This window comes from Lasioglossum baleicum, chromosome 4 (assembly GCF_051020765.1).
Source record: "Lasioglossum baleicum chromosome 4, iyLasBale1, whole genome shotgun sequence".
NCBI lineage: Eukaryota > Metazoa > Arthropoda > Insecta > Hymenoptera > Halictidae > Lasioglossum > Lasioglossum baleicum.
The window spans coordinates 4989034-5010453 of record NC_134932.1 but is presented as its reverse complement, the minus strand read 5'-3'; positions in this window follow the sequence as shown (position 1 = coordinate 5010453).

Here is a 21420-nt window from a genome sequence, read left to right as displayed (position 1 = left end):
TTGGCGACAAGCTACCGATTACGTTTATAAAATATTGGAAAATGTTTCTCTTCAACTTGCTTCCAAAATAATTGTCCTAATTCTTACTAATTCGAAGGTCGATTCTCCTATAAAGACCTTTGATATTTACAAAGAGACTTGTTAGAACATACAGTGGGTGTACAAAGTATTCGTACACCTTTTAAAAACTAATAACGTTTTTATAATTCTACGAAACAACCTGATTTTTTATAATCAACTTGTAACCTTGTAAATTATAATTTTTGGAAAATTTTCCTTGCGTATCATTTCGTAAACCAATGCTTCTAATTGATTATAAAAAATCAGGTCGTTTCGCACGATTATAGAAAAGTTGTTAGTTTTTAAAAGGTGTACGAATACTTTGTACATCCACTGTACTTTTGACAAAGATTCTCTTATCATGTTAATCGTCCCCCGTTACAGTGTCCATCGTAGAGAAAGGTTTCATGACAACGCAAAGGTAACCACGGGCAGCTGTCGGGACGCAAGCCCGATCGAATCTATTACGAGGAACAATTAAAGCCTTTTTGCAGCTCACCGTCTTAATTACGAAGCCGATCATTCCGAATGACGGAGGTTGGTTCGATTGCCGGCTAAAGACGGTTGCCTGTTGATGACTATGGGATATATTTCTATTTGAAGGCAGCGGGCTCGAAACCGTCAGAGGCATCCCGTCGCGCGACGTTCTACCTCCTGCGGCTCTTTGTCCTTGTTTAGATCACTCATCGTGCCCGAAAGAGTCATTATACAAGGCCGAGTCTGACCGCTCATTAACTCCTTCAAATCTGCCTGGCCGTTGTAGCCGTTCCCCCCCGACACGATGGGACTTCGTTTGCAAACTGGACCTACTACATCTTTCCTGTTTAGTGTCCAGCCGAATACTACGTTGCCAGAAACAGGATAATATTTCGACACTTTAATCGGCGCCGGAGTACACATAATTGAATAGAATTGCCGAATATATGACAGACACGCGAAATAAATAGCAGCAAAGTTTTTATTTGGACACCTCGGGGGATCCGTTAAGTGTGAAGTTTATGCACGGTGGATCAACGGCGTGATGGCGGAGTTATTTTGTTGTGATGCAACTTAAAAAGTAGCGTGGCGATAGAATCTAAATTTCGCTAATTTATGTAATAAAAAAATCAAGAGATGGTCACTCGGTAACGACAAGAATGGTTAGGACTAGTAAAACTAGATCTGTAAGAATGAATCCCAACAAAAACATCCTGTAAACAGCAGCCAAGTTGCTATGGCCGTAGAAAGTTGTAAGATCAAACAAAATACGGCCAAGTTCGTTAGCTTAGAAGTACCTCTTGCAATACTGAAAAAAGCGTTTGTAAAAATTAGTTTAAAAGAACGCTATCTAATTTTTAAAGAGTTACATGGAGGGCTAAATTATTCGAACTTGGCCGCTACCTAACACCTTTTATGGCCATTGGTTTAAAAAGGAGGTAGTGCGAGAACTTGGCTGGTGCTCTACCGTGCACCTAGATCTGTTAGAATGAATAAACCTATGCGTATTTAAAAAAGTAGTAGTCTAAAAGTTCGCAGCACCTACCACCTTACAGAATTAAGTGCAGTTTATGAATCAAATATGAACTGCAATCAAATGAAGCGTCACGACCAAGAGATTATTCGTTTTCCACGGAAGAATTCAATTCGGAATGTCCCAGCTGGTATCCGAAAACAAATTCAACGGGACAGGGGCGGGCCGAGTCGGGCCGGACCGGGCTAGTAGAATGTAATTTCCTAGAAAGCCGGGGTAGCGAAAATAACGGCGAAATTCGTAAATTATGCAGGTACGTCAGATGCCGCGAGTGCTCTATTCCGGGTTAACACTTGTCCGTTGGTACAGCTACAAGCGAATGCCGGCTTTTGTCCCAGAACGACGAATATATTTATCCGGGCCCGCGGATACAGGTCACACTTGAATTCACCTGAATCCAAGAGATGTAATTCAAACGTCCGCGGGCGTCTTCATCTCGGAGGCAGGCTGCCGCGCCTTTTCAAAGTTCGGATCGCACAGGGATCTAAGCTTTAGTTAACCACCGTGTCGAGAGCATTCAGAAACAAATTCGCGGTCCAGGTGGTCGTCGCATGCGACATTCCATCCCGAAGAGCCCCGTTCTCTCTCTGCCCCCCAGTTGGTTTTCCGCCATGTTCCATTCCCGCGACGCTCGCTTTAAGGATGGCGATGCGAATTTTTAATGACCTCCGGAGAGTGACTGGCATTCAAGTCGACATAATCGCGCTTCAAATTGTAACGAGTTACCCCCGGCCTGGCTCGGCCTGACCGCTCGCGAGCGAACTCGTCGTCCGCGCGCCGTTGGCCCCGTAATTTAAAATATTTTAACCCGTTAGAACGATTAACGGCCGGCGAAAGAAAAATGGCGTCGAACCGCGGGAATCCACTCTGTCCGATGGACAATGATTAACAACGCGCGGGGATACATGCAATAAAATAGAGAACGAGATTGACGTGTACACAAACCCCTCACCCACCCCCGCAACCGTTGTTGCGCAATGCCGGACGAAGATTGACAGACTCTCCGTTGCCGTTGACTCTTTACATTTCTGGTTTGTTTGTGTTTTGATATTTCGGTGACATGTCAACGAGCTCGAAAAGTTTGCTCGCCGTGTTATGGTTTTGTGGACACCGGATTAGAAACAACACGGGGCGATAACCCTCGGACCTCGTTTCGCAAGTTTTTATTGGAGACGCGTTCCGAGCTGTCCAGATTATATCGTGGTCATCTGTTTCTCCCCCCACGCGCGACAGCAGCTAAGGATCTATATTTTCGAGCTACGGATGAAGTCTTAGCATTCCTGTGATTGTGGAAGGAAAAAGAAGCAGTATGTTGGTACAATCTGATTTTTTCAAAAATGAAAATCTTGCAGTAAACACAATTGTTCAGATTTGAGATATTTTCTCTCACAATTCGTGAAGTTATCTACGCGTGAAGTATTCTACGCGTTTCCATAAAAATTCATAAAAATCAATTATTGTTGTTTATCTGTACACAAGCTCGGTTTTCCATTAATTATTTGTTGAAGGGATGATATTCAACCGAGAAACACCCGAAATAAATTGTAGCAAAACTTTGCAGGATATACAACCGTAGATATACCCTAAAAGTAGCATAGCAAATTCCAGTCGCGATGCAACTCACGATCCCGCTTGATCGATACCCGTGATACGCCAATGTTAGTTGATTAATTAATACCACGAATGTATATATCTGTGCGGTGCGAGGCGAGCAACGTAGACATATGCATATATAGATAACACAGTCAAACTTTAATGCAGTAGGATCTCAATTAACTGGTCTAATTAGGGGACAAACAGGCTTGATAAATTAGGATGCAACGGAATTTCCAGGTCTGAGAGGGGATAATTAAGAAACGGTCTAAATGAATAAGCACGAGATTGCTTCGAAATACTTCAACACCTTGTGTCGTAATCGAATCATTAAATTAAATCCATCGAAAAATAGAGTAATCGATCACATAAATTCAAAATAGAGAAATTCATGGACTATTAAAGGAAACAGATTGAAGACTCAATAATTAGCCTCATTAGTCTACCTGTTCTTCACATTCTAGTACATTGTGCACTAAAAAATAAGCTGAGCAACGTACGTGTCTGTGCGACGAGTACAAACGATCTAAATTCTTCCAAGGCAGTGCAAGGATTCCAGATCGTAAATTTTGATCTCGCGCGTCATCGGAAGTACCATAATCTCAGAAAATTTCCTCGACGGTGAATCGAACTTGGCAACAGCTGCAAGACGTAGGTCCCACCGCGAGCAACAGACAAAATGACGGTCGAATGGGGTAGATGCAGGCTGATCGAGAGGTGGCCAGCCTCTGGACACCTTTTGGTAGAACCAGGCAAAGAAGAAGAAGAAGAAGAAGGTCAGACTCTGACTGGTATAATTTTTATCGAACAATTAGAGTGAAAGCTGGATCAAAAGCGAGTAGATCACGGCTTGATCGCCGCGCGCCGGGGCTAGCCGTGGGCATAATTGGCCGGGAAAGGTCGGTAATACGACGCTGGCTTTTTGACAGATGGTACGAGCAAATTGCTGCTTGATGCTCGTCCGCTCGCGCGGCCGTCCCTTCTCTGCGGGCCTTCTCACGCTAATACGCGACGGGGCCGGACGTTGTTTTGATAATTTATTGAAATCGTCGAGGGTCTAAGAGCCCCGTCGCTACGTAGACCGAGGATCCACGCCACGTGAAATATGGCGGCGCGAATTACACGAGACGTCGGACCCGCGTCAGTGGGCTAGACCGACGTTGCGGAATTTCCCGGCGGAGAAACGAGCGGCTTGCACGCGCCTCACGCGACATCGCCTTTGAAGAAGATTCGAAGGCCGAGGATTCGTCGTTACCGGCGATCCAGCTGATTCTTATTGCGGTGGGACTACATTTATCAGGACCATCGTCGTCAGAATGCCCAATTTACTCCCATAATGTTCGTAAATTTAATGTTGATTATCATCTGAAAGGAGAACACTGTAATAATCAGCCAATTACAAAGATTTCGATGGTCCAAAAATTCCCGACACCGACTTGTAGAACTAAATTCACGTAGTCGTTCGAATTAACTTTCTAGACGGATAATTCACCGAAGAACGGCGTTCATTTATAAATTTAGACCGGCGGCGCGGCGATATTAAAGGAACCCGCGGACTCTCTTGAAAAAGTCGGACAGAATGAAAGTAATTATTTAAGTATTAAAAGCTCGAATAGCCGAGCCGGCGTGATTACATTTTTATAATGTTCGACAAGTTGCCGTAACGAGCGTGGGGTCGCTTGCTTTTCCAGAAATTTCATTCCGGTTAAAAATGCGGCAGGTTTGAAAGTTTGCCCCGTTCCTTGCGTAAATTTGCGAGAGTTTATATTGTTCTCGAGGCTGCAGCGCATTCGTTTCAATGGGATAACAAACGGCAAAGGGAAAAGAGACGAAGAGCCCGCGGAAGTACCATATGCTCATGAAGCGCTATGAATAATGCGACTAATATTTGCGCCCCGCGCATCGCTCGATTACGATGGCGGCCATATTCGACGATAGAGCGGGCGCGTTCAATGTAAATGAAAGGATGCGCGGGGGGATCGTAAAAATGATAGTCATATTTTAGTAAGGTCTGCGTCTGATACAACGTTATTCAAACAACCAAGCCGACGCGATGCCGTACGACGCGACGATGAAAATGGGCTTGCATAACTCCCGGCACCGAAGCACGGCAAACAACTAATTCAACGACTCGGATCAATCAACTGGGGCGCGCATTCGAACCGAAATTACCTGCTTCCCAAAAACGCGCGCGCGCGCCCGCGCGGCTAGGAAAATACCGGCGGCGCATATTTGAAGTCTGCTGAAAATTTCAGGGTTAACAGTGGAGCCCATTATTCGCTCTGGGACACCATAATGGAAGGCTTTGTTTGACAGCGACGATCCTTTTGTTTCCCCGTTGAATTTCGAGTACAATAAACAGCTACAATAAATGTTCTCTGTAACGGCAGGCCTAAAATTCGCGGTAACGAAACAGCGAAACAAAGCAAATCGGAGCGCCGCGCCGCGCTGCTATGAATGAAGGTTCGCGATTCTAGGGAAAAGAAATGGCAAGCGAGACACAGCCGATATTTCGCGACCATCCTTATTCCAGCGATAACCATTAGCAGCTAATTGCCGCTAACGCCTCGTTAAACGCCATTCCGAATTAATAAAAACCCAATAAAACTAGCGCAATATTTTAAATTTCCTCGACGAGTCGCTGTGCTGTCGTTGCACTGGGTCCATTTGTGCTAATTAAGAAATTCACGTCGATAAAGCTGAATAAATGACGGAACCTTCTGGATGTCCGCTTACGAATGAATCATTTCGTAAGAAGTAGAAATTATTAAACTCACTTCTTTGTAAAAGAGTCTGCGGATAAGGACAAGCCATCAAGATCCCGTATCCCGTGGAATTAACCCCGATATCTCCGCCATTTAGTTACCTAGAAACTCATCTTTCAATAACAGGCTAATCGGTCATCATCCACTTGCCCTCTTTCGCAGTTCGGCCGTTCAATAATCAGAAAGGTTATCGAACAAATTGAATTCTATTCCCACGCGATAGCCGCTTCCCTCGACCAATTATATCAAGCTCGGACAGCGACGATCGACACCGAACGGCGTCACGACGCCGGAAATTCCGACAGTGTTTTCCAGCTACCGACCAATTATGAAAACGGTCACGCCGTTGCCCAGGCACCCTCTGTAATTACGGATAATTGGATGGAAAATGCTGACAGCCCCGATACCCAAGGGATGCTCCCGACTTTTTCTCATTTGCGCAACAGGCGGAACGCTTCGTGATGGACCTTTGACGTAACACGCGCCACTAGCACTCGATTGTCCACCCCTTTTGATCTTTACCGTCGCGTCATTTGCAGTCGCGGAAACGGGACCGACGTCCCATCGAAGATAATAAGAGCTGGAACCAGCCGCCGCCGTGCCGGTAACTGCAATAATTCTCTTGATTCCGAAGTTTATTAGATTTCGCTCCTCGTCATAACGCACAGAGACGCTTCCTGGATACTCTGTTTAGTATAAATTAAAACTGAAAGCTAAATTTCAGATACCTTCCATTCTGTTCTATTACTTTTTGCGATTTTCAAAGTAACTTTTCGTGTTATTGAATAAACATATGAATAAATAGCTGAACTTTAATTTGAAAACGCTACGAACTTTCGTTCCAATCCAATATTTCTAAACTGCGGACCTTTATACACTTACAGCGACTCGATGATGAATTTTTTCCAAACAACTTTATTATCCTGTGGCTTGGATTCTGTGGATCTGATTGATTCGTTTCTATTGGTTTCACGTTTGCCTCAGTGGCTTGTGTAACGACACGAGAACAGCACGTGTTCCGTTGTTCCAAATTAGTTAAAATAATTTCATTAAGCAAGTGAGGAACGAAGTACACAATTTTGACATTCAATGGTTAATTTACTGATGGTAATAACACTAGTTTTTTCTGCTTAATAATTCACAGACGCAGTTATTGTTTTATTATTGAAAATGATCTAAACATAGATCGAAACATCGAAAATTTAATTCAATTTGCAACATTGCTTTGATGTAAAAGTACCTCGAAACGTCGAAAATTTAATTCAATTTGCAAAATTGCTTTGATGTAAAATTAGATCGAACCAGTGCGCCGAGAGCATTAGTACATCTTTTATTAACAATTATACGGTCGATATAAAAAGGAACATGTATTCTATATTATTGTATTCACTTATATTATTCCTGTAAAGCGAAATAAACCCAGAAGGGTTTAAAATGCTTACAAATAAAAAAAAATATTCAGACGCTCCATTTTGAGTGGTTAGAACAATTAATTTACTACACGATGTGAAAAAGAATTTCTCAGAAATCAAGTTGTCTGATTCACACGTGTACGAATACTTCGTACACCCACTGTGTCTATTTACTGACATGACTTTTTTGGACTAGATTGCCCATTTGTCCCACTGTGCCACGGTTGCCCGCGGAAGGTTAAGTAGCAAAATGTTTGGCTGGCATCGAAAACAGCGGCGTTCTCCGGTCACCGGAGTCGCGTTCCTCGTGAAAAAACAATGGCTGTCACGCGAGTCGGAAAGCTTGGCGCTGTGGCGCCCCGTTCCAACCACCGAGCGCCGGTTCATCGACGCGTGTCTGGCTTGGAACGAGTAGAGTACACTGGTAAATGAATTGCCGCGTCGAACCTGATGCACAGCGACGAAATATGCACGCGAGAACGAGCCGGTGGAAGCCGGCCCCAGATTAATGTAACGAACGGTGACGCGGTACGCGGACCGCCGAAAATCGGGATTCCGCCGAGATTTGTGATAAAAATGTTTTACGACGACGCACCATGGTGTTGCTTTTCGCGCGACATGTCGTCCGAACGTTCCCCTACAAGTTCTCGCGCGTGTATCGGAGCCTTGTCACATTAAACTTCATTTACCACCCCTTGTTTGCTTTAAATTCGATGACTTCTCGGGGATCTGCTAATATCACCCCTCGAACCGTGTTATTGGATTTGGCAATTATCTGGAAGAGGGGACCCCTCGGCGATTATAATTATCCTGAAATGAGCCCACGAGATCCAAAGCGACCTGACATTCCCTGCAATTAGTCCTACCTGTTATTTTTGACTGTTTAAGGTAAAAGCGATAGCTCCACAGTATATTCTAACACTGGATCTATGACTTTACGACCGCACAACTGCTGTTCCTTTCATCTTCTATCATCTCCGGGAACGGAAATATGAGTGCGATCGCTACCACAAGAAACATTTTTGACGAGCGAGTCGACAGCCGAATTGGCAGTCCGTAATCTCTCGAAGAGCGGCGCCTTAATTATCGGACTCGCTAATTCGGTCCTATTGATTCTTCGCCAGGACCGGTTCGCAACGAGAAGATCGGACGAAGGTGAGAGGATGTTCTCGCAAGCGTGGACGCCAGCAGGCAAGTAGAATCCGCTTTACTTCACGGGCCGGTCTCCGAGAGCTGTAATTAAGGCCCGTGAAACGACGCAGTGCTCGCAACAATTAAAATAATGACTAGAGTTCTACGATTCCGCTCGGGCCCCGTGTAGAAATAGCGACCCGGTGATTTAAACCGATACGATATTTTTCGACTGTAATCTCGCCCCGGTGCTTCTAATCGTTATTGATTGCGATAGAACTCTGCACGCAGGGTTCTCGATAAATTATCCGCGTGTGAGTCACCGTTAACTTCGACCCGGAGAAATTGGTCTATAGTCTGTTCTATTATAGTGTTCCGTAGTGAACCGGTTAAACGCGGTTCACGGGACGAACCTACGAAAAATCGAAGCTACGGATCGTGAAACAGAGTTTTGCGTATTCGGCCGATTCGGGACGGGACGAAAGTATCAATACGATTTACAGGGGACAGTAAAAATTACGAAGGAATTCCATCATCCTCGGTGGGTCTATATGTATAGAAATATCGATAAGCCATATAAAAGTAGCCCGGACCCAGTAAAAACAGTTTAGGAGAATGAAATACGAGGGAGACAGCCGGGCAATAAAAAGTAAACTTATAGGGCAAAGTAAATCAGTTCCGATTCTTCTAAACGAAATACAGCGGCTGTAAAACGGAATAGTAGTACGAAGCCCACTTTCTTTCGCGGTTATGTCCGTTCCACTTGTTTCCGAACGACGCAATTCGTTCGATCGCGAGCGACCACTGCGACACAGATTTACCGTCGTAGACGAGATCATGTCATTTCAGATCATTTGCCACTCGCGTGATAGCAGGTGAACTAATGAACTTCGGACACAAAAACAGTAACAGGACGCTCTTTTCCGAAGAGATGCTACCAGTTATTTCAATCACGAACGTCACCGAACTCAAATTTGGGAACAGGCGGACAGATTTTCCGGCCAGCTTTCCCGACAAAAGCGGGGCAGCATCGGTTCCTCGGTCGGCTGGATTAAAAGTAACGGCTGAGTTTGAGCAGGGGCGAGGCGAAATTTCGTTCGAGACTAAATTAGTTGAACTTCCTCAGCGGCGTGGCGCGGCACGGCGAAGAGCAACAGTTGTCTTCCAACCTATTTCAATTCCCCGATACTTCCGAACAGAGGAACGCGCTACTTCTGTGGCGGCACAATTCTCCATTGTGCCCCGAACAGTGCAACGTAATGTCAGCAAACGCCTTGAAAGGTCCTCGAGGGAAGAGCGTTCAAAAGGCCATTGTTCCTCTCGTGAAACAAGTGTACGAGTCATTCTTTTAAATTTGATTTAGCCGCACGCCGATCCGGGGAACGTCATCGCGGATTCCGCGCCGCGATTCGCATGCCGCTATCTCACCGAAACCGGAAACGGCGAAGTTAGCGTCGGAAGAACGTCACGATCTCATCAATTCATTTTAAATTAGCTACAAGTTAATCGTCGATGGTTTCGCCTGGACCAATTAGAGGACCTAACACAGGCCAATTGAACTATTGAAACAATTCTAAAAATACAACAATTTCAAAGTGACCATTTTTATTCTGCATTAAGATCCGCAGAGAAGTGGGAGGACTCGAGTCCCGCTTGCGGTCGGTTTCCTCTGTTTCTTAAAATCCTGCGCAGGTGTCCAGGGTCGCTTTCCCATCCCGGGTTTTGCGAGAAGTCGAGCCATCGTCGGAACGTCTCGAAGCCCGCGTTCTCCAACATTTGTCGCCGCAGAAAGCTCAGCATCCCTTACCCCGGCAAGTTCACGGCCGTAACTCTGAGGTTATCTGTTTGCAAATTAGCGCCTTGGATCCCGCGGCGGAAGCTTCCGCAGACGTAGGCGCAATAAAAATGGAAATCGACAAGCGACGCCCCGAGGGGATATCCAACGAGCGCGCGTCGGAATTTTGCAGCCGGGTTTCCCGTCGATGAATCGACGACTTAGCTCGGATCATCCGGGCGCCGCTTTATTCCGAACTACATTGTTTGACTCCAGCTAGACGCGGGATGAACCTATTGTAATAGGTTCTCTCGGAGTTAGGTTCTCCGCTATGCCAGGTAAACATTTTTTCGTTCCTTGATTCGTTTGCAGACTTACCCGTTCTCGTCTGCAGTTCTTACTCTTTTGTCGGCGACTCGGAGCTTTCGATATTACTGGATTGAACGGAACGATTGAAAGCTGCGATCAACGTCTATTGTCCGCTCCAGAAGTATGTTTTACATGGACGAATCGCGTTCGGGGAACGGCCGTCTATTGATTTTCTTTTGTCAGCCGTATTTCATAGCTCCCCGGGAAACGTCAATTAGACAGAGAGAACACTTTAATCCTGGAACGTCTTAATACTGCCGGTGATCGATTAACGGACTCGACGAAACGTAACGCGAAATAATTCTCGTTCCCGGCAGATAACGATTAACCCACTAACCCAAAAAATTTTATTGATAACACTTTATATACAGCAAAAGCGTTGATAATTTCTCTTCGTTCGAATTCTGGAACAGCTTCGAGCGCAGATCGTCACGAGAAGAAAAAAATGATGCATGCATTATTGAATGACGATTTCCATAGAACCGGAGATTCGTGTTGCACGTTTTCAGATTTTCCGCGGAATATCTTTTCTATTCGCGATAAGAAGAGGAGCATTGAAGCGTTCGAAGGGATCAGGTGCTGACGCGAGAATGTTCCGAGTAAAGCATTTTTTACGCCTTTCCGGAGGGAGGAGGAGGAATGGAATATCAATTTTGCAGGCATTTTCGTCGACGCCGGGGTTTACAGCGTGATTAAGAAACAACGAGAGACAACGGCCGCTGAAAACACCGGCGCTGTAGTTGTTACTGCTCTCACCGGTTGTTCCGTAACGTCAGGCGATTCAGCGGAGTTACGACGCGCGGAGAGAGAGAAACTTTATTCCACGTCTGAAAGTTTGTTTGCTGAGCTTGGTATTCACAATGACGCGTGGGTCCACGCTTCCCTTCGGCTTATTTCTGTCGAGTTACGGCTGCTAATAATTCAGAGGCTGCCGGAAGACGCGTACGGTCTACGTTTCAGACGTACGCTGCCTGTCAAAAATATGGCCGCGTGTCCAACAAGGGAGGTTACACAATCGTAACACGCCGATTTTATGATGTGATTTATATAAACTTAAACAAACATCTGACACGTATCTTTGCACTCGAATGGCGAGTCTGAGGCGCCACTAAAAATTGCCATACCATTATTCAAAACAGTTTTAACATGATTAAATTTGTCTGTATTCTATAAATTGTAAAAAGCTCAACTGTTATATAAGAAAACAGGTTCAATTTGATGTGCACAATGTAAAAAAGATTACATAGAACAAAAATGATCTGGGTTGAAACAAATATCTTGATTCTAGAATTCAAATTGCTTCGAGTGCAGAGGGTTAATTCTGAATAACGTAAAAGAATTAATTTCAACACCTGATATCTTCTACTTCCCACAGCATCCAACAAGAATAAATTAATTGCATTGGAAACTTTGCCGTAAATGAAAATATATTTCGAACGGAAGTCTCGACTGGAGGGCGGTTAATAAATATTTTGTTCGGCCTTTGTTAACTATCGTTTAGCGAATATAAATGCCGCGCCGTTTATCATGAATTTAATCCGTATTGTTACGTTTCATTGTACAGCAGGTTACAGGTTCGAAACCATAAAATGCTGCGAATAGGATAAATTATGAAGTGCTTTATTAATATTTCATTTATCCTGTGTTGGGCCGTGCATTGATTTTTTACCGAGTACGATCTAATATTTTAAGGTAACAAATCACGGTGGATCTGGGATTTTTCGTTGACCGCGTATGATACGAAGTCAAAATTTTTGTATCAATTGTATACAGCGTGCGAAACGAATAAAAAGAACGGCGGAGAGGGGGACTGTTGTTTTTCGGACGCAACGATTTCACTCGGAGCGAGGGATATCTGGACAAACAACGGTAAAGTAAATAAATATGGATCGTGTGCGTATCGTTTATAAATCAAGATGAACAGATCGCGGCAAAACATCCAGCGAAATTGCATTCCGGTGTTCCTCTGTCATTGATTTTCTTCCCCCTCTACGTGCGCCGCGTTCGATCATTCTTCGATGTCAACATTAGCCGCGGCGGCAAAGGTGAAAGGGAGTAAAAAATCCCACATGTCCATTCGCGGGGACAAGAATCGCATGGCACATCATTTTTCGGCCAAAAAAAAAATACACTCTGTGTACGGTCTCGATTCGTCGAAGCGTACGCACGACCGAACGTAAACTTTCATCGTGGTTTTTCTTGCAAATGCACGATGCTTGCGATACGCGTGTTTGCGTGTCCAGCAAACAGAGAATAATTGTTGCGGAGGTTGTCAATCAGCGTGGTCGTGCAATACTTCTAATTGAAATTGCGAGGAGGCCCACGGTACTTCAGGTCGGATACTAAAACGCCGAAAGCCTTGCCCTCTAGGCCACAATAAGAAGATTTACCTTCTCCGTGAAATGAGCACTCGCCGTCGACTTGTTGACCCTTGCCAAACACAAAGTCAACCAATAACTTAGCCCTAAACCCTTCGAGAATACCTTAACAGGGGAATCCTCGATTATTGATTCCTTCGACAGAACTTCTCATCGCCACTTCAAACGTTAAAAACGGGAGGAGAATTCGCTTCTGGAGAACGATCGCTTTCGAGCACGGAGATATACATATGTGATCGTTTTCATACAAAAAATTCCAATCGGGGAGGGAAAACAATTAAGTAAAGATTTTGTTCTACTACTTTGATTAAATGAAAGATTAAACTTTCTGTTGAATGCAAAAATATACAGTTGAATGACTAGCCATGTTATTCCTCAGCTTCATGTCCTCGTGTAAAGAATTTAGAAAATGTGCTGACTACCGAGACAAGTACTCTAATTTTCTATGTGTTTTCTATTTGTAACAACGGAGTTACAAATTATACGACGACTATCTACGTACGTATCAAGAAACATGTTATTTCACACACATTTTGTAACACTTGCATAGTTTTTAAGCAAACGCGAGGTATGTGCGCAGATGCCAGTTCACAAAATATACATATCTGTTTGTATGAACAATATGTAAATGCTTCTAGAGTAGAAGTTACGTACAATTTAAAACAGAGGAAATATTAAAAAGATTTAAGGCGACCAGTGTACGAGTCTCACCTTAATAAGATAATTAAAAGAAGAATGAGATTTTTATTTGGCTCCCGTCTCTTGCAATCACTGCAAACATTTTTTATTTTGCATAAAGATCCGCAGTCTATTAATCAGCCAGCCTCAATAAAAGACATCGAAGTGTCGAACACGATGAAATTTATTTAGAAAATTGTTCTTCCCGCTCAGTCATTTCGGATGCATCATAGACATGGTCGTAAGTTACGTCGAGCCCCCGTAATTCGTAAGAAAATTAATATAATCGCGGAGCCTGTGTGTGTGGAACATGCTAATTTCGATGCGCATTTCGCGCTGATTCCCCAATTTCGGGCAGAACGTAGCAATCAAAATTAATGTTGACGAGCACGGTATTTGGGTAATAGAACATTCTGTTGACAGAGGCGGCCAATTAACAGTGGTTCACATAATGACAAAACTGCGTTGCGTTGCGACCGAACGAGCAACGTTCTAATTGTCATGGAGGCAGAGCAACCGTGGAGCCGGCTCAAAGGTTTAACAGGAGAGAGAGAAAGAGATCGAGAGAGAGAGAGAGAGAGAGAGAGAGAGAGAGAGAGAGAGAGAGAGACGGGATCGCGGACAGCAGGGAAGCGGACGTTGATCGTAAATGAGGAGCAAATGAAAAAGCACTTCCGTCGAAAGGCGTGTTAAACCGACAGTTACATCGGACCACGTGCCCCGGTGACGGGCCCGTTCCCTATCGGCGCGACAAAAAGAGGACAGGAAATTGTATCAAATTGGAGAGCGCTGGGATTAAGGATCCCTCGAAGCGGGAACGTGGTGAGCCGAGAGCGGTGGGTTCGCACATGCCGCGCCGCTGATCCGACCATTGTTGTGCAAATCCAACAAAAACCGGCCCTCTAATCTCGCGAGCCCACTTCAGATCGCAACATGCGTCCCCGCAATCGTACAATTAATTTATATAGGTATATCTAAAGTACTTGCGCGACGCCAGCTCCCGGCTTCCTATTATCCGGCACAGCGCGCGGACGACCCTCCCGCTCTGTCCGTTGCATCGTTCATAATCTTAAATAATCTCCCGACGATCCTCCACTCGAAAAACGCCTCTCCCGTCGAACGAACACGCTTCCACCCCTCATCCCTTCGTCGTACTCGCTGCACGCGTATGACAATTGTTTGACGTCGCATAAACTGCGCAAACAATCCCCGAGATTATATGTTATCGATTACGAGATACCGATCAACGCCGAACCATCCATCACGGAAATGTTTCTCGCATTCATAAAACATCCGTGGAACAACCACACCTTTATTCCATATACCGATGTACGTAAAACCTAATGTAAAGCTGCAGTTGTCTGACAGAGCCAAATAAAAAGGCGAATGGAGTACGCGATAAGGAATAGCCGATGTCTTCCGGCTTCATTCGCGCTACGTAATTCGTACTTTCATTCACTCGTAAGTTCATGCAAACAATGAAGCCCGACGAGAGGATCAGCGTAACAATGGTCGGATCTGAAATCAGCGAGTCCTCGCTCGAAATGAAACGCGAGGCTTTCTCATTAATTAAAGAACAAATATTTTTTCGTCGTCGATATTAATTGGATCGATGGAACCGGGAAAATCGTACTAAAGCTGTTTGTTTTTCGAATTACGCTCGCGAGAATCTATCGCGTCTCTCGTGATTCGACGTTCGAATTCACATTTTCGAGGCTGGAGAAAGAAAGAGGATCAAGCGAAAAATCAATCTTTCATTATGGGTTTGAAAGTTCGAACGGATTCAACGTGAATGAAAAACTTGGGGGAATCTAGATATCTAATAACCAGCAGATCTCGTAATTCGACGATGTAATAATTTCGTTAGATATTAGTGGCGGTAATATTTATCGATTAAACGAGCGAGCTATCAATGTTGCGTTTTTGAGCGGCGTTAGATCCAGCAACGGAATATAACGTGCCGTTGATAACGCAAAACTCGACGACTCGACGCGACGCGTCGACAGGCTGGTGGTCTCTTCAATCTTCCCGCCGAAACATTGGCGGATGATTGATAATTTCCCATCGATTATAATTTAGAACAATTTTCTACGACGGAATAGGGAAACACGGGTTGTTTAATTAAAACTAATATCGATTTATTTCCGTGTTTCGTGTGATTAACGTATACCCGCGAGTCCCCCGGTATAAATGATTTAATTAAAGCCTCACGTTGTCGTTACCGCGGCGTTAATTTGATAACACGTTTAATTAACGCGGGATGAGTTGTTGATGGAACAACTCGCTAAATCGGCAGCAATACGGACGGGAATAACGATCGGAGTCATTAAAAAAACGGGGACAAGCATAAATTATGATCTCGGGGGATGGCGCGCCGGTCGTTCGCACGGGATCGAGGGCGGAATTATGCAACCGCATTACTTTCCACTGTTGAGCCGCAAAAATCTGATCGCGCGACACGTTTCCAGCGGTTCTAACGCAGAACGAGACAGGAGACCTGTCCGGCGAATGAGCATCTCCCAGCGAATTAACGCAATTCGCATTAAATGGAGAAATAAAAATTATGTTCTCTTGATCTTGGAATTTGTAGATTACGAAGAAAGTATGGAGAAAGGTAAAGGAAATAAAATTTCGTTTACACTTGCCAGTGTACTCGCACCTTTAGACGCCGAATTTTGTCGAGCATCCCACTCGGAACCGAAGCGCGGATATTATCAGCAATCGATGACGGGACCTCTCCGAATTCGAACATTCTGAGCTGCGCACGGCTCGAATGCTGCGTTAATCGGCGGGGGAGGGGGGCAGTGCCTTATGTAACGTTTAAACAACTATCGTGTGTAGGCTGCTTGCTGTTCGCTGCACGATAAAGGTAGCCCGGCCGAATTACGCACGGTCGATAACACGAGCTTACATCCAGCAGCGTGCAGTTGCAGCGACGTTGCTTTAAATCGCGATCGAGCAATCGTTGCCGGTGTAGGCGACACGGATTCATTTCCGATTGGCACGCTCTAGCCGCTCTCGACACCATCTAACTTTTCCACCGTGTCCCCGATTCTGTCCTTCCTCTCTTTCGCAGCCGGAATAAAACTGTTTCATGCGCGTTCACGGTCCTCGAACTTCAACCCTGTCTCTCTTGTCAATATTTCCTGGTCGGCGCGTCGACTCGTTTATTCTTGCCTTCCGCGCCCTTTAATTGTCTTTTTCGCCCTTTTCTGTTTTCTTTTCATTTCTTGCTTTATCTCCTCGAGCCCTTCGCCCGCTTTGTAACCTTGTCGACCCTCTCCCGACCCCTGGCCGTACCTTCAAATTTTCATTTAACCCCTTTCTCTAATTCCACTGTACCCCGTCGCCGCTAACTGGTTCTCTGTCCCTTGCTCGGAGCCCTCGCTCCACTCGCGCCCTTGTGATCCTCTTCTATCTTTCTCTCGCTCTCTCTTACTCTATCGTTTTGTCTCGTTCGCTGTCTCTCTTCCCCGCAAACACGTCCACGCGAAGTGTTTATACACGCTGTAGCGAGGGCGTGTTTATCGAACGTACGGCGGCCGTGTATCGCCCGGCACGAAGGCGACACGGTAGTGGCCGCTATCTTCCTGACGCTGGAATTACACCATTATTGTGCAAATTAGCGAAGACCCATGCATGATAGGGCGGCCGGACGTCTAGCGGGATTAGAATTAACGCGCCTGCCGTGAGCGCCGCCGACAAACGCCTCCTGATTACTTCGGGATCGGCCGCTCTTTCCGGTGCTCCTTGCCTCGCGTAATTTGTTCGCAAAAAGATGACAATTTGTCACGTCAGCCGAGTGAGTCGCCTCCAAGGTGCTGCTTTACGCAACGCTACCTCCGAACTAGAACACGTTCGCTGTCTGACCATCAAAATATCCTATATTATACCAAACTGGATTTTTCCTCTAATATCCTATAAATGAATATTTTTCTCAGTACGTTCCGCTACAATCTACACACTTCAATGATGAACAGGCTTCAACGAATATTCGCTCACAATTTATATTTGAAAATGACTCAACCATTTAATAAAATAAATTTCGCTACATTTTTAATTCGTTCAATGAAGATTTAAATTCAAGATGAGTTTTCTTAAGTCTATCGCACGCAATGTGGTATAATATAGTACGACATTAATTATCAATTATAATATTTGATATTTTATTTCTCGTGCATCATTATTAGAGTAAGTATAAAAAGAAATACCAGAAAATATATGTCATGATTGATTTTATCAATTATTATTAACGGCTGAACCACTGGACGTGACACTATTAACCTCTGAAGATGATCTGAATAAAGATCGAAGCGTCGGAACTACTTTAGTAATTTGCAAAATTGCTTTGTAAATCAAGTAACAAATGATCGAACCTTTGCGCCGAAAGCATTAGTAATTTAATATTAACAATAAATACGATCGATATAATAATCTACACATATTTGCCACCCAATATGTTTTTCGAAGTAGACCTAGAAAATTTGAGTTCCGCACAAACAACCGCAGTCTAATAATTAATGTTGCAGATATCGGATACCTCCGTTACAATTCCCCCCCGAAAGTTTGCTTTCACACGTTCGTGACGCTAGTATAAGCATTATTTGTTTAGATGAACGATACGTATTATTGCGTGGAGCGCAAAACAGTTTCTGTAACAACAATCGCGATCGCGGATCTACGATGTTTTTCACTTTCGGGAACGCGGATAGAATGTTAGATCTCGATCCCACTAATTTAGAAACGAGACCGAAATACGAGGCACTTTTGTATTCGCTCTCGTGCCGTCGCTGCGTTCGACCTCCGCTTCCGGTTCCCCCGGGGTTTATCTGCGGCCGATTACGTTTAAAATTCCAACGGCGCCACTGTCGCTGCTGTATCGGCCCCAATTATACATCCTCTTGCTTTAACAGCCAACTAAAATCCTTCTTACGATAAACAGAAACAACGCAGCCTGAAACGGGAGGGAAAAAGACCCAGCGTAGCAACCCGTGCAACGCTCGAGAGAGCTTATCGCTATCTAATTTCGTTTCTCGTTAGTATTTAATTCGAGAAAACTATTATCTACCCCACGATTCACGCTTGAACATTTTTTCTACGATTAAAATATTGTTTAAAAGGTCACGCGATATAATCCCTCGAGATTAAAAGCTCGCACTCGCGCATTGATATACACTTCGTTATCAACCATTTCAATTCCTCCGCCACCCTGGAATTCATTTATCTGGACCGCTTTGTTAAGACCTTTCTCATAAAAAGCCAATTTTATTGATACCTTAAACTCTTCTAAAATATATTTTGTTTCCGACTTGTAAACTATGCTGCAAGCCATTGCCAACCGTTCTACAACTCCTACATGTGACAGAAGCTTGCAGGGGCAGCATGGTGTGCCGAGACCTTCGTACAACGAATCGGTTCACCGATCTCCGGCCGAGCAGATAAAATTTGACTTATCTGAGGTTTTTTGCCGTGATATTTCGGCCCTGGGCGGATCTATCTTCACGGATCGTTAACGTCACAGGGAGGACACACGAAATCCAGCGACTGCGATGCACTGCGCGCCGGAATCATAGACGAAGCGTGTCCGTTCTCCGTTGCGGCCACAACTGCCGGGGCTCACCCCTCCCTCGTCGAGCGAAAAACGCATTGTCCTATTGTAAATATAAACTGTGCACTCCGCAAGCCGTTTTCCTGACTATTTGTCGCGTTTCGGAACATATTGCGCGCGGGCACGGCCATTTAACTGCGCCGCTGCTGCTTATTGTATAGGAGACAGCATATGGCGCGAAAGTAACGTCTCTATTATGCCCCCTGATAAATGGCCGGCCGTATTTAACGTGGCTAATCGGGGCCGCATACGCAAGGAGCACGAAGCAAACCGCGCGTCGCGCAGGTACAACGTTTAAGTAGCTGCTCGTTTTTAAAGAGCCGTTTTCATTGAGCGTCGCTTAGGCGGTTAATCATCCACGCGTGAGCTATGGGGACACTTACCAGAGGAGAGCCAGGATTACCGCTCCCGGACGTTCTCGAGATATCCGGCAAACACGCCGCGCAGGAAAATCTAAGGTGCTCAATTATAATAGATAACCTGCTTGTCAAAACGCTGGAGGTTGGAGCCGGTCTTCGTCCTTTACGCGCGCGTCTTCATGCGGCAGAGAAAGTTTCTCCACGTAACTCCTAAAACCAGAAATTGTATAGAATTTTATTCCCCACTTTCATGATCAGACAAAAATGTCACCGAATTGTTAAATTCATAAACGATATTCTTGCGCGTGGAAATGTGGAAATTGTTAGGCATAATATTATATTCGCCATAAGAGTTTAAAGTAAACGAGTCGCGTTTGTTTGACTTTAACGCAGAGATTCCGCGAGCAATTCTTCAGTTTCCTTTCTTCGCGATCGCTCGGCTATTGCACGGTCGGCGAGGTATAAACATTTGAAGTGGCGCGAGTCGAAAATGGAACAAACGGAGAAAAGGCACCATATTTTCATGCTCATTGTCGTGCTATTTGTTGTGCAAACACCGGCTGCGCCCGTGTCTCCGACGGACTGGACCAATTAGGTCTCCGCTGACCGAAGAATAGAAATATATTTGATGGATGGTGGTAAACATTTTATGCTCGAGGTCACTTTGTGCTCGCTCGAATGTCCCATTTATCGGTCACGTCGGAAACAAATACACATTCGCCTGCTTACGTAGCATTGACATTTCGGAAAAGATAACACAATGACCTACATCGTCGAAGGTTGTTTCCAGGCGAATCTACAGAGAGCGTACAGAGTTTCTTATCGCCGATGTATTCGACAAGAGACATGCTTTCTTCTAATCGCAAGAATTTTCCAATTCTCGGAGAACGGCCAAAGTGGTTACGGTCTTGAATAAGTTTTTCAATTTCAGTTGATCAATTAAAGTGGAGTGGCCTGTACAACTAAAGTTCGCGAAGTTGTCACGGCTGGTCATTAAGCTATCCTCGGAGTCCTGCGACCAGCTGAATTTCGCGCGACCGTGGCACGTACACGGACACACGTTTAAACAATTTTCAGCGCAAACGGTCAGCTATAAGTGTCGCGCAAAGATATTTACTGTCGCCGACGGTGGACAATCGCTTTCCGATAAACTTGTTGCCATACGCGTGCTGCGAAGTACATTGGTGGACAAACTTTATTTAACATTACTTGACTTACTGCATTTATTTAGAAATTGTAGTCTTCGACATTTACTACCTACTACTATAGAAATCATGAACTTGTATAGTACCTCGCCATCAAAGGGACCGCAATTTGTCAGAAGGCGGTTCGCAGGATCCGCGGTCATTACGAATGCTTAAAGAAGAATATATTACCCCGTTGCCAAGTAATTCGAACGTAATCCACCGTGGGACCAAGCGCGACTTCGATCGAACGGTGGCTGATCCAGGCCATTTGCCCGGCGATATCTGCTCGTTAACGGCCAATAAAAAACGAGGCTTCTCGAACGAATTGATACAGCCAGAGCCTAAACATTTCAATCGGAGCACGTGCAGGTGCGCGGGTCACGTGCTTCGCGATTGAGTTTATAATCGGGCGGGATGGCGGGAACGAGGCTTCCGTAAATCCGACAGTTTAACGGCGAATTAAGCGTGTATTTCGAGGCGTGTATTTTTCTGGAGAACTATTAAACTATAATAACTAGACTGCGGATTTTATGCATTTATGACAAAAATGGGCACGTACAATTTAAAACAGTGGAGGTATTAAAAAGATTTAAGGC